Here is a 13,312-nt window from a genome sequence, read left to right on the forward strand (position 1 = left end):
ACACTTCGCTCTTTGAGGTTCTTGAGTTCATCCTTTTACTTCCCCTCTGCCTCCATTTCATAATCTCTACAATAGCCAGGTGGCCTAGTCTAAATCACGTAGGGTTAATTAGTCACTGTTTATTTGTAAGCCTCAGTCATCTCTGCTTCTAACATCTGCTTCTTGTATTCAGTGTTTAGCATCAATCACTGTTCACTGTTGCCTCTGATGAGGTAGATTGGTCATCAGAGCAAGGTTCAGGCAAATTTTAAGGCAGTTTTCTTCATGTTGGCACACTAAACAAATATTTGCTGAAAAATGACTGAATTTGGTTAGAGAGAATCTAGAGACTCATGTTAAGTCCATGGTTTCTATTAAGTTTTGTATTAAATTTTATTTGTTAAAGTTATTTACAATCATTGCATGGATGTAATAGTGGTAAAGAAAGACAGTACCATGTTTTACAGAGTTCTTTTAGTATTAGCTGCAACGAATGACTGCCTAATAGCTGGACCCTAATTTTTGTGTATTAATTTTGTAACCTGCAACTCTACCAGAATCAGTGATAAGCTCTAGCAGTTTTCTGGTAGCATCATTAAAATCTTCTATGTATAGTATCATGTGATCTACAAACAGGAACAGTTTAACTTCTTCTTTTCCAATTTGGATGCCCTTACCTCTTTTTCTTCTCTGATTGCTATGGCTAGGACTTCCAAAACTCCGTTGAATAAAAGTGGTGAGAGTGGACATGCTTGCCTTGTTCCTGATCTTAGATTAAATGCTTTCAATTTCATACCATTGAGAACAGTGTTAGCTGTAGGTTTGTCATGTATGGCCTTTATTATGTGAGGCATGTTCCCTCTACGAGTTGGGCCCTCATTTCTACCTTGGCATCCTATTAGGAAAGAAAACTGTAAGACTGATCCTGAAGAGATTCTTATCTTGGAAAACCAACAGATCTTACCCCTCTCCAAAGAGCTTTTGGGGGCCTATGAGGCAGCTTGGCTGCACATTGCACAGGGGAGGGTCTTGACCAATTTCCCAAGTGTGGTTTAGTTAAGGTGTCTTCCAAGAGGAGCATGTAAAGATGATCCTCAAGAAGTTTTAGTCCTGTCTATCATAAATATGACTCAGGATGGCGATCCAAAAAGATTTGTGTCTACTCCCAACAATAATGGGGTTGGAGTCCTTCTAAAAGGAGAAATCAGGAGAGAGAATAAATACTAAATGTATTTCTAACACTATGAAGATAGTTTAAATTGATAACAATATCTGCCATTTCAATTGCAGACAATAGCTGAAAATATTTTCAGCTACTCCACCCATTACTCTTAAATAAAAGCCATTTTATCAAACACTGATGGACTTATTATTTGTTCTATGTCTTGAGATATTAGAAAGAAGCTTGAACTCCAAAGAATCAGGTCTGAATTAGCAGCTGATAGTGATTCCATGCTGCTTTCCAGAGAGGTTCAGCCATGGCTCAGGAATTCAAACACAAGTGGAAGTAGGAACTCAGCTTGTCTCAACATCAATAAACTTGTCTTTATAATGAAAGACAAGACTTGTTTGCCAGACCTGGAAGAAAAACATATCTGTTTTGTGTATTGCAGAAAACTGGTCCATGGACAGTGTCATGAAGGCAGAGGCCTTTCATGCCAGAAAGAAAGGTCTAATGAGACCCGAGGTTGCTGGCTGTGTGAGGGTCGCCTGATCTTAGCAAATGCTCTCAGATGCTGCCTTCAAAAGATTAACTGTTTTTTATCCACCACCAATTGTCCCTTTTTAGCTAGTCCTGAAATCTATTTAAATTTTGCCAGTCACATTTCTGGGGTTTGATACCAAATCAAGACAGGCTGATTGATGCTGATTTGGAACTTATACAAAGCAGGAAGAGTGCATACCTTTTCCATGTGATTTTTTTACAGGAAAAAAAAAAAAATCTTAACCTGGCTTTGTTCATTTATAAGTGAAATCTTGAGGTTTATTTATTTATGTTTGTCAGTTCCTTAAAGAGAAAGGAAGAGCAAGGGGAGAGAGAGAAGCTGATTGCCTTTGCAGTGTGAGTTTCATTAAATTGTTCTAAAATGGAGCAAAATGATTTGTTTCAAAAACCCAAAATGATAATGTCCATAAACTCTCTTGGTAAGCTTGGTTGGCTGGGTATAAGAGAAAATAATTTAATTAGGAAAAGGAACCAGGAAATTGCATTAATTTAGTGATTTAAGTATGAAAATGAAGGTAAAAAAAAAAAAAGCCCATCAGCCAGATGCATTTTTCTATTCATGAAAAACACCATTTTCTTGTTTCTCCTTTTGGCATTCTGAAGCGCTCACATGAGCTGAGTAGGGAGATCTGATCTCATTAGAAGCAAGAGCTTGAGCCAGGTAACCACGGTGAGCGTATTCTTTTTCCCCTCTTGTTCAAGACAGTCTCTACTTTAAAATTCAACTATTCTGTGTTTTACCTTTTTCATTAGAAGCATGAAAAGCAGACATCAGATCCCCGAACTCAAGAGAGCAATCGCTTGTATGTCCCAGTGAGTGGCATAAGTTATTTCAGTCAGCTAGTACCACACAGTGTAATGGTTAGAGCACAGGCTTGGGGAGCATAACAAATCCCAAATTAAATTCTGACTCAGTCACTACCCTCTGGTTGAACTTGGGGAAAATGTGTGCAGTCACCTAATGGAAGTAATAAGTCTCATCTCAGAAGGCCATTGGGAGGATTAAATCAAGACCGATTTGGTCACTTGTGAGCTGTTACATGGTACCTGGCACATATGCTAGGCTCCAAGGCTGATGATGCTAGTGGGATGTGTATTGTTTTATGTCATTTTAGACAGGAGAAAGTCAGAGATGCCATTCTAATCCTTGTTTCCATCTTACCAGTATATAAATGGAATGCTTCTCTTCCAGTCATTGTTTAGAGCAAACAGAGAAGTTTTGCTCCCTTAGTCAAGAAAAAAGAAAAAAAATAGAACTATTATTAGAGGTGCCCAGGAGAAGTAACAAGAATATAGTAAATGTACTAATGATTCAAATAAGAAGAATCAAAATGGAAATAATCAATTTTTCCCTTTGTCCTAATTTAATGAAAAATAAACACCAGAGGCAGATTTCTCTTGAAGACAAAGATAGCCAAGTTTCTCACTTCCTAAACACTTTCTAAGCAATGTTTACTTTCGGGCTGAATTTTGTTTTTCCTCAGAATCATCAGCTTCGAGCTGCATAAGACCCGGATCCACTCTTGTGAAAGTTGTTTCTAGTTACATTTCCTCATATTCCTTTTGCTCCTCTTCCATTCTAAACTGTTGATTTAAATTTTGAATGTGAAATTTGGAATCTGATGTGCAAAACAAACAAAAGAAAATGATCATCTGATTAACTGGCAGAACTCTCACACTCCCAAAGCACTGACATATGTTCACTCAGCAATAGAACAATACATCACATTTGGGTTATTGCTTGCTTAGTTATAAAGTATCATTTTAAAACATTTTAATTGAAAAATAGCATATACATAAAAATGTAGGCAAACCATAAATAAATAGCCAGGTGGATTATTAGGAACTGAAGGCATTCTTGCAACAACCACCCATGTCTAATTAAATAAACAGCATTACCAACTTCCCAGAAAGCCCTCTTATACTTTGTCATATGCTTATTTCCTCCATTATTTTTTAACCTGGAAAATTCAACCTTCAAAGAAATAAAATAATACAATCAACACAGAACACATTTCACCTAGATTCATCAACCATTAACATGTAGCCATATTCCCTTGTTCCTACAACCTCCTTCCCACCGTTCTTCTTGTTTAACCATTTAAGAAGCATTCTTAACCCTAAAAATTTCATTTTTTCCTAAAAGAACATTTTCCTACATAACCACACTACCGTTATCACAATAAGTTAAATATTGATTCAGGGACATCTAATATCTAGTCCCATTCAAATTTCCCAATGTCCCCCAAATTTCCTTTTTAATATTTTCTCCATCCATGATGAAGTCAGTGTTCCTATATTACTATTCTTCATGTTTATTTGGTCTTTCCCACTCTATAACAATCTCAACACTGTTTCACTTTGGAATATTAAAAACTCAGAATACCTAACAGAGTGTCTTACAGTGCATTTTCAAAGTGGATCTTCTGACTTTGGGCTTCTCTAATAGCTTACCTGGTAAAGAAAACACCCGCAATGGAGGAGACCCTGATTCCATTCCTGGGTTGGGAATATCCCCTAGAGAAGGGATAGACGGCCCACTCCAGTATTGTTGGGCTTCCCTTGTGGCTCAGCTGGTAAAGAATCTGCCTGCAATGAGGGAGACCTGGGTTTGATCCCTGGGTTGGGAAGATCCCCTGGAGAAGGGAAAGGCTACCTACTCCAGTATTCTGGCCTGGAGAACTCCATGGACTGTATAGTCCATGGGGTCGCAAAAAGTCGGACAAAACTGAGCAACTTTCACTTTCACTTCACTTCTGACTTTGTTGTCATTTGTATGTATTATGTTTACTCCTAAGGGTGGTGACCTCAGATGTCCCAGGTAAGAACAGCTACTTAGTTATGGAAACTGTAAAATCAAAATTCAGGACTTCTTGTTCAAAAAGCAGGGGGAAATGCTGTTTAAGAAAATAAAATATAAACTTCTACCTTTAAAAATATTTTATTACTATGAACTGTAGTAGGGATAGCAGTAATACATAAGAAATAACATAAACTTGTAAATTGTGAAAAAAAAAAAATGGGAGGACTTCCCTGGTGGTACCCCTGCCGATGCAGAGGATTTGGGTTTGATTCCCTGGTCTGGGAAGGTTCCACATGCTGCAGAATATCTAAGCCTGTACAACAACTGCTGAGCCCAGACTCTAAAACCCACGAGATGCAACTCTGGGGTCCACGTGCTGCAACTACTGAGCTTGTGTGCCACAACTGCTGAAAGCTGCACATCCTAGAGAACACACGCTGAAACTCCTGAGCCTGCACGTTTGCTGCCTAAGCTCCACGAAAGGAAAAGCCACCGCAGTGTGAAGCCCGTGCCCGGCAACAAAGACCAACCCCTGTTCGCTGCAGCTAGAGAAAGCCCGCACAAAGCAACAAAGACCCAGCGCAGCCAAAAATAAATAGCATCTAAATAAATACATAAAATGTTTAAAATAAATAAATTTTGGTGTCATATTTTTATATCACAAATAGTAATACTAATAAAGCCAATACTTTATGGTATCTTGATGGATCATAAAATTTTTCTGGCTCTTTTTTGTCTATTTATTTATTAGATCAAATTTATACTTTTAGCAACTTTATTCTCAATCAATAAAATTAAAAGCAACCATTTTTGGCAAATAAAATATAGGAGATTTTAAAAATAATTTTTGACTTTGAAAAGGACTTTATGCTGATACAACTATTATTACAGCTATTAAGAGTACTTTATATGCCTCACAATATTGGGATAAATTTTTGACAAGGTATTTTGAAAGACAAAATTTTAAAATATCTAGATTGATGATTCTTGAGAAACAATTTTTCTAAAAAGATTTAACTCTTCATACACACCCATTCTGTGGATTTTGCCTGAATCCTCTTGCCATTTGCCTGAATTTAATTTTAAGTGTAAATTTATACAATGGCATATTAATGTTTGTTCTGACATTTTATGTAACTTGCAGAGCTCATATGCATGCAGGCATTCTCAGTTCCTTCAGTTGTGTCCGACTCTTTGTGACCCTATAGACTGTAGCCGACAAGACTCCTCTGTCCGTGGGATTCTTCAGGCAAGAATACTGGAGTGGGTCGCCAAGCCCTCCTCCAAGGGATCTTCCCGACCCAGGGATCAAACTCACGGCTGTCTGCTTCTCCCGCATTGCAGGTAGATGCTTTACTCACTGAGCCACCTGGGAAGCCCCAAAGGTCATATAAGAAACTAAAAATGGCTTCATGGTGTGTATATAATGCAAAAGCCTATTTTATGCCTTATTCTACTGTATTGTTACTTACAGCAAAATATTCATCATAAAATTGTTTTCTTGCTAACAGATGATTCATTTAAAGCTTCATATGAAAATAGCACTCTTTTCTATCCAATGTGATAATTTTTTAATTTAATTTCTAAGTTTCTGAATTTTTGTTTTGCAATGGTGCAGAAGTTTTCGACCACAGAGATTCTAACATTTTTGAAGAATTCTAATAACTCATAATATGTTTTGTTGCAATGTCCATGGATACACTACTGCTCTGTAGTAATTTACGGACAAAATTTATAGCTTGAGCACCATGAGTTCCTGCCCCAATTGTATGTAGCCAAAAGGCTGTTAGTCTCATCACTCCTTTGAGGATCCACAGTACCCTAGACTGCTCTGGGCATGCACATGGGCACTGGGCACCAAGGTCAATTGCACAGCATGTAAGCTGCCCATCACCCCTCTGTGTCCAACCACCTGAGCCCATACATACTGCCAACTAGAGTATCTTCTCTGCCCACAAGCATGTTCCATTGTCCCATCACACTTCATATAAAAACCACAGAATCAAAGATAGAAGGATTAAGAATGTCAAGACAGAACAGCAGAGCACAGAAGGAAACTCAGGACACTGAAAGTAGGGCCCTGTGACTGCACACATCACACACCCATGAAGCTGACTGACCCCAGGGACCGGGGAAACTGTTCCTAAGAAGGTCAGACAGGCACACTCATCAGTTCTACAACAGGGTCCACAGCCAGCTGGAACAGCCAAGACCAGCAAGAAAATATCTGCTTCCAAGGAACTCCGTGGACTGCTGCTGTAGGGCAGAGGGTCTCACACTTGGTGCACCAGGGTAACCTGGAGGGTGATTAAGAGACAGGTTGCTGGGCCGAACCCCAGAGCTCCTCACCTAGTAGGTCTGTGAGGGCTGTGTATTTGCACTTCTGGGTTAAGCTGATGTAGCCACTGTACTTTGAGAACCACTGCACTTTGAGAACCACGGCCATAGGGTATAATGGCTCTGATTTGCTTAATATTCTATTTTTGTTAAGAGAGAGAGAAATCCAGATTTTATGCAAAATATTTCCATTTTTTCACAAGCTTTGAATGAAATCTTCCAATTGAAAAAAAATTTACTCAAAAGTTTTCAAACACCAAGTGAAACATATGTGTAGGTGGAATTTGACCTGAGTGCTCTCAGTTTATCACTCACCTGCCAGAAATTATGTTAAATTAAATGGAAATAACACTCAACATCTTAATGTTGAAAAGTCTATGAGCAAATTGGGTCAGGGATACAATTTCTGAAAAGCCATCGCCAGTGAAAGTAGAATGCATTATTTATTCTTTTAGATAAAACTGCTATTATTATTCCCCTGGACTCTAGGGAAAAAAGCAAAAATTATGAGTAAAGGCATAGATATTTTCAGACTGGTTATTTAAGTAAAAGGAAAACACATTATACAAATTAGGTGATGGATTCCCCACCGCGGGTAGAAGTTACAAGGTGAAATAGAGATGTACTGCCTTTGCCTCATTTTTGTCTGAAATGTTAAGGGCTGTTTCACATGAAGCCATCTGTCTCCAACACTTTCAACTCTCTTTGCTTCCAAGCCCCAAACTTTCCTTTATCGCAAATATAGTAAGTCCTCTACATATAAACGAGTTCTGTTCAAAGAGTGCCTTTGTAAGTCCAATTTGTTCATAAGTCCAACAAATTTAGCTCAGGTACCCAATTAATACAATCAGCTATATAGTATTGTACTGTATGTAATTGGTCTATAATACTTTTCACACAAACAATACATTTAAAAAAACACAAAAAAATAAAGAAAAATTTTAATTTTACTGTACAGTACCTTGAAAAGTATCAGCAACATCACTGCTACTTTTCCACCTGCTTCTGAATATCCTGGGTTTGGGATAAAGATACTGTATTACTGAACTCTATACAGAACTGTACTGTATACCGAAGCACAGCCACCTGTGGAATCACACACATGACAATGCACACCAGACGTATGACCTAACTTATGCAATTGGATATGAGAACACAAATTTGCATTTTGGAAGTTCTCAACTTGAAGGTTGGTATGTAGGCGACTTACTGTAGCATACAGTTGGCTGCACAAATCCAATATTTAACCACTCTATTTAGGACTTGGGAAAAAGGAATGAAGGCACATTTTTCATGAAGTGAAAAAACTACAGCTGAATTCATTTTACTTAGTAGCAATTAAAACACATTTGTGAATTTATAAATATTTTGTAGCATGGTTCAGCAAGTGTTTCTAATTTGAGCAATGACAGGTGTTTGTTGTTTCAAATAAAAAGTGATCCTGGGGTCTTTTACTTAGGATTCAAAATATGTCACAGTGGAAGTATGAAATTGAATGCAAGCTTCATTTTCTCCAGAAACCAGTTGTGATATGCCCTGTTGAATTAATTCTGCCGTCTGTCAGAGTAACATGGGAAAAGTACCTACTATGTGTCAAGATCTAGTTCTCCTACTTGCAGTTAACCTTCGGAGCAATTCTGAGACCTAGGTCTTAGTAGTCTCATGTTATGGATGAGGAAGCTGAGTTCAGAAAGGGTAAAATGACTTAGCCAAGGTCATATGGTCAAGAGGAAACAGATGGAATTTGAACACAAAGCCTGGATCTTAGGCATCAAATGGTCACATTCATCAACCCTAGCTCAGCTGAAAACTTGCAGGGGCTGTCCCACTAGATCAATGTCAGTCTCATACACAGTGTATGGGGACTGGGGAGCCAAGGGCTTCAAGTGAACAGTGATCCAGGTTCCTTCCTATGTTTGTTTTTGGGAGTTGATTGCAAAATTAAATCCTAGACTGTGAAGTCAGACTGTATTTAAATCCAGTCTTTGTCACTCAGTAGTTTACAACCTTTGGCAAACTGCCTACTTGCACAAAGCCTCAGTTTCCCCCCTTGGTAAAATGAGGATGATAACGGCACATATCCCAGGGAATGCACTGAGAAGAAAAGGAGATGATGAGTATAAATCACTGGGCAATCTACTTAGCACATTGTGAAAGCTCAATAAATCTCGGTTATTATGCTATTCTTTCATTTAAAAGGATCTTTGGGAGCCCCCACATTTCCAAATATCTTATCAACACAAGATCTCCATCTGAAGCCACAACAGCACAAGTTCAGCAGGTCACTGACTCCCAGTTCAGGTGTCATTTCTCCCAGGAAACTTCCCCAAACCTTCCATACACATTTGCCTAGCATTCTACTTATCATACACTATATTAAATTCCTCTCTATTATGATGTTTACTAATGTGACATTTGCTTTACTTAGGCTGTGTGTTCTCTGAGAACAGACCTTCTTTCTGTCTTACCCATTTTTGGGTAGATCCAGAAGTACTGGGTCTTGCCCTAACTGGTTGGTCCAAGGCCCTGCCTCTGCAAAGCCACCCCTCTACCAGAAAAGCATTTCTGGGAAACCAGCAGTGTTGCTCTGCCTGGCAGGCACAGGGCCCTGCTGAGTTCTGTGAACTCAGCTGCCTCTTCCACTGGATGTCACTTCCCCTTGTCCACCCCGATCATCACCCACCAGGTTCTTTGGGAACACTCTCAGTAACAAAACTGAGTCTATAAACAAGAGGAAAGAATCTTTGTTGTCTGGATTTTGCTTCATTATAGGATTTCCCATGACCACATTGGAGTAGAACAGCAGAAAAATGGGATTGATTCAGATTTGGCAAAGGCGATACAAGGGGGCATTGCCTGCAGACATTAAAAATAATAAAACCAATTAGAAATCAATCTGCTTTTTAAATTTTTTTTCTTTTTAGACACACTGCACAGCTTGCGGGATCTCAGTCCCCTGACCAGGGATTGAACCCATGGTTGAACCCAGGCCACTGGCAGTGAAAGCCCTGACTCCTACCACTAGACCACCAGGGAACTACTCAATCTGCTACTCAAACTAATCACTTCTGCTGCTGCTGCTGCTAAGTCACTTCAGTCGTGTCTGACTCTGTGCCACCCCATAGATGGCAGCCCACCAGGCCTCCCCGTCCCTGGGATTCTCCAGGCAAGAACACTGGAGTGGGTTGCCATTTCCTTCTCCAATGCATGAAAGTGAAAAGTGAAAGTGAAGTCGCTCAGTCGTGTCCGACTCTTCGAGACCCCATGGACTGCAGCCTACCAGGCTCCTCCATCCATGGAATTTTCCAGGCAAGAGTACTGGATTGGGGTGCCATTGCCTTCTCCGATACTATTACTATGCACTGGCAATTTCAACAGTGCTAAACTACTGCTTCCTGAAAAGCATCTTCAGTTGAGCTAAGTTCTGCACAACTGCTGCAGTCATTGTAGAGCTTTAACAATAATAATAAAACAATAACATTAGCAATAATAATAATATAAGCTCCAAACTAGCAAGTTCTGTTACTTATCCTTTAATAAACATGGTAGCTACACAAAAGTTAATTCAGAGAACTCCTAGTTTTACAGTCAATCTCCAAACACACAGATTCAACGTGTAATTTCATTTGAAGAGTTTGGAAGTGTTTGGAATAGGTCCAGCTCACTAAGACTGTAGCTTGTGTCTTCAATTCCCTGATTGCTACATATTCCTGCATTAAATGATAGGTTCAAAATAATAACAACAAGATGATTGAACAGACAGAATTTTAATTACTTCAATTTTATCATTATAGATGACCACTGGAACTTTTTGTGTTTGAAATTTAAAAATAGGATAAAGCACAAATTGTGGATTTTGCCTGGTAGATGCAAATTTTAGTTTATGTACCAAAATCTTTCTGAATTTTAACTTTAGTAATATCATTACATTGAATATTTTTAAATGTTTTTCTAATGAATGAAGGCAGATCAAGAATGATTATGGTATGAAATTCTAAATTAAAATCTGAAAGTCATAAATTATTACTGAAAGCAATTTTATTGAGTTAGGAAGTATTAGTGATCTACTACAGGTGTCAAATATATTAGGAATGCTGTGAAAAGTAGTATTCCCTGGACCCTGATATCTTACAAAGAATGATCTTTCAGATATTACTGAAAACCAGAAATCTATATTATAGACTGTACATACAGAAATCGTGTTATTGACTATATGTATATTGCTGAAGTATGTTGTACAAAATATATGATGTTACTAAAATCCAGACCAGAAGCAACAAAGTCTAAGCTGGAGACAGAGATCAAACCCTTATTTCCTGGTCAAGCGTGTCCTGCTCCTCACCCTCTCCGTTCCTGTTCCCAGGGTTTCTGGGCTTTGGTGCAAAAATTCCTGAGGAGCCTGCCTCACCGGTTCTCCCACAAGCCACTCACACAGCTTCAATTCATTCTGGGACCCCTCTGCCTTTGTAACCATTTCAAGTGTAGAGCCCAACAGCGAGTAATACAGCCCCTGTTAAATGGGTAAATGAAAGAAAAAGATACGTGAAATTAAACCACTCCAACATGATTGTATGTAATCATTTCTATTTTCCTCTAGGGTGGACAGTGAGGAAATTGATGTGAGTGGAAAACAAATAAATTACTTCTGGTCACAGGCGCAAATAAAGTCTTGATGAATGGGTACCAAGTGGTAGCTCAAAGACTCAATATCCTTCCATCTGATGGGTTTAGCATCTTCAGTATATGGATTCCACAACTGGCATTTGTGTCTGCATCAAACCCTGAAAAGGAAAAGAAGGTGGAGAATCAGAATGAGAGTTTTTTTATGGGTCAGTGTTAGGAGTGACATATTATCATTTCTGTTCACATTCCACTGGCTAGAACTCAGCCATGCGTGCTGTGTCCGACTCATTGTGTCCCTAGGGACTGTAGCCCGCCAGGCTCCTCTATCCATGGGACTCTCCCGGCAATACTGGAGTGGGTTGCCATGCCCTTCTCCAGGGGAATCTTCCCTACCTAGGGTTCAAACAAGCATCTCTTACATATCCTGCACTGGCAAGGTGTTTCTTTACCATAGCGCCATTTGGGAAGCCCAGAACTCGGTCAAATGGCCACAGCTACCCTCAAGGAACTTGTAAAATGTAATATAACTGTATATTCAAGAAGAAGAGGAAATAGGCTTGGTAAGAAGTTAGCCATCTGCTGCCCACCACCCCCATGCTCATTCTTGTAGTCACCATGATGTGACAATGTCCATATGTGCGTTTTAGTAGGAAAACAATGGCAGACAGGTGAGCAGATAGGACTATGAATAAATAGAAGTTTTTTATCTTTTAAGGTTAAATGGCAAAACCACATGGTATACCTTCAAATTGCTTCCTTATTTTTTTTTAATTGTTTCCTAAAAACACCACTGGACATATCCATTTCATTATCTAAAAACAAGTTGTATAGGCCATCCTATACATAAATGTGGTCATGGGCAAAATATGTCCTCTTATCTTCACAATATGGGTATAAGACTCACTGGGGCTTTATTTTGTAATTATCTAGTAAGTGGAGTGAATCTCCCAATACATTTATGAAACAATGATTTTCAAAGGAAATAAATACAAATTAATCTGTATAGTTCCCCTGCTTGTTCGGAAGTTGAGCCCCATTGAAAGTCTCTCTCCCAGGTATTTCTTAGATTCTCCAGGGGTAGTAGCCTCCGGTGTGAACTCAGCAACAAACACACTCCTTGCTTCACTGCTTCACTGTCTTAGCAAGGCACCTGGCCATTGACTATAGCCAAGAATCCCCTGGAGAAATACTATTCCACCACGTTCATCAATTCTCCACTGGTGGCAGCTCTAAACCCTGGATGCCAAAGCTGCGCAATGGATCATGGCACTGTTTGGATCAACACTCATGACTACTTCATGAACACATATCCTTACTTTCTGGCTTTACCACTTGTGGTACATTATAATATTGTTCAGGAAACATTTATTCACTTACCCCACTCCCTCACGACAGGAGAATATGTCCACATCCATTGACATGGTTTTAAACATGTGGTTTGCTTTGACCTCATGGTGGGTGAATGGACTGTCATACACTTTGCTCTTGAATTCAACCATGTAACTTATTTCTACCATTGAGATATTAGTTTATAAAGCACACATAGAAGTCTGAAATGTGCTTGGCATTTTAAGATAACTTATAAGCAGATTATGAGTTAAGGGCCAGCTTTCATCATCTGCTATGATCTCAAAATCAGTCCTTGAGGCTGAGCCGGAGAGATAGACACCAATCCATCCATTCCATTTTTTCACCTCTTCCTCCGTTTCATTCAGACACCCCAGGACCAAACCAATCAAAATGAAACAAGGACCTGAATCCAGTTTGGGACTTAGCTTTGATCTCTTTGTACATTTAATTAACAGTGACCTGTCCACGTTCTTCACAAGTCAGCTTGTAGAATT

General features: G+C 39.0%; 1 protein-coding gene across 1 annotated transcript in view; it reads right to left on the reverse strand.

The window, feature by feature from the left end:
- Positions 1-11,412: 11,412 nt before the first annotated feature.
- EPHA4 (EPH receptor A4) overlaps positions 11,413-13,312 on the reverse strand; it is a 178,048-nt gene continuing 176,148 nt past the window's right edge. The window contains exon 18 of the mRNA XM_069574653.1: positions 11,413-11,626. The gene's annotated coding sequence lies outside the window, so the exon portion shown is untranslated. The remainder of the gene's footprint in view (positions 11,627-13,312) is intronic.

The sequence above is a fragment of the Ovis canadensis genome, chromosome 2 (genome assembly GCF_042477335.2).
Source record: "Ovis canadensis isolate MfBH-ARS-UI-01 breed Bighorn chromosome 2, ARS-UI_OviCan_v2, whole genome shotgun sequence".
Taxonomy (NCBI): domain Eukaryota; kingdom Metazoa; phylum Chordata; class Mammalia; order Artiodactyla; family Bovidae; genus Ovis; species Ovis canadensis.